Source organism: Chiloscyllium plagiosum, chromosome 22 (assembly GCF_004010195.1).
Source record: "Chiloscyllium plagiosum isolate BGI_BamShark_2017 chromosome 22, ASM401019v2, whole genome shotgun sequence".
NCBI lineage: Eukaryota > Metazoa > Chordata > Chondrichthyes > Orectolobiformes > Hemiscylliidae > Chiloscyllium > Chiloscyllium plagiosum.
Genome location: NC_057731.1, coordinates 15,924,856 through 15,926,000, shown reverse-complemented (window position 1 = coordinate 15,926,000; position 1,145 = coordinate 15,924,856).

Here is a 1,145-nt window from a genome sequence, read left to right as displayed (position 1 = left end):
GGTACGTGTATGGAATGAGCTGCCAGAGGCTGGTACAATTGCAACAGTTAAGAAGCATTTGGATGGGTATATGAATAGGAAGGGTTTGGAGGGATATGGGCCGGGTGCTGGCAGGGGGAACTAGATTGAGTTGGGATATCTGGTCGGCATGGACGGATTGGATCGAAGGGTCTGTTTCCATGCTGTACATCTCTGTCACTCTAGAGGACAGAGGTTTAGGGTGAGAGGGAAAAATTTTTAAAAGGGGCCTAAGGGATAACGTTTTCATGTAGAGGGTGGTGCATGTATGGAATGAGCTGCCAGTGGAAGCGGTGGATGCTGGTACAATTACAACATTGAAAAGGCATCTGGATGCAAATCTGAATAGGAAGGGTTTAGAGGGATATGGGCCAAGTGCTGGCAAATGGGACTAGCTTAGTGTAGGATATTTGGTTGGCATGGACAATTTGTTCCAAAAGATCTGTTTCCGTGCTGTACATCTCTATGATTTTATTACTCTATATCGCCTCAACATTGGCTCCCATCAAATTTAACTGTGCCCATTAAAGCCCCTTCACTTGAAAAAATGTTTCTGAAACTGGACATGGAAAGGGTGCCTCCAAATCATATTTTGCCATTGTTGCAGCAAGAGAGCATCTTCATTAATCTTGTAGCCCACTGATATGAGCCATTACTAATATAACCATCAAATCAAATGCAATAAATTCAGTGAATCTGGAATAAAAATCTCAGTAATGATGACCATGAAACTATCAGATTATCATGAACAACATGATAATCGTGGGCGGCACGGTGGCACAGTGGCACAGTGGTTAGCACTGCTGCCTCACAGCGCCAGAGACCCGGGTTCAATTCCCGCCTCAGGCGACTGACTGTGTGGAGTTTGCACGTTCTCCCCGTGTCTGCGTGGGTTTCCTCCGGGTGCTCCGGTTTCCTCCCACATCACAAAGATGTGCAGGGTCAGGTGAATTGGCCATACTAAATTGCCCGTAGTGTTAGGTAAGGGGTAAATGTAGGGGTATGGGTGGGTTTCGCTTCGGCGGGTCGGTGTGGACTTGTTGGGCCGAAGGGCCTGTTTCTACACTGTAATCTAATCTAATCTAATCTAAAAACATCTCTAGTTCATGAATGTACTTCAGTGATGT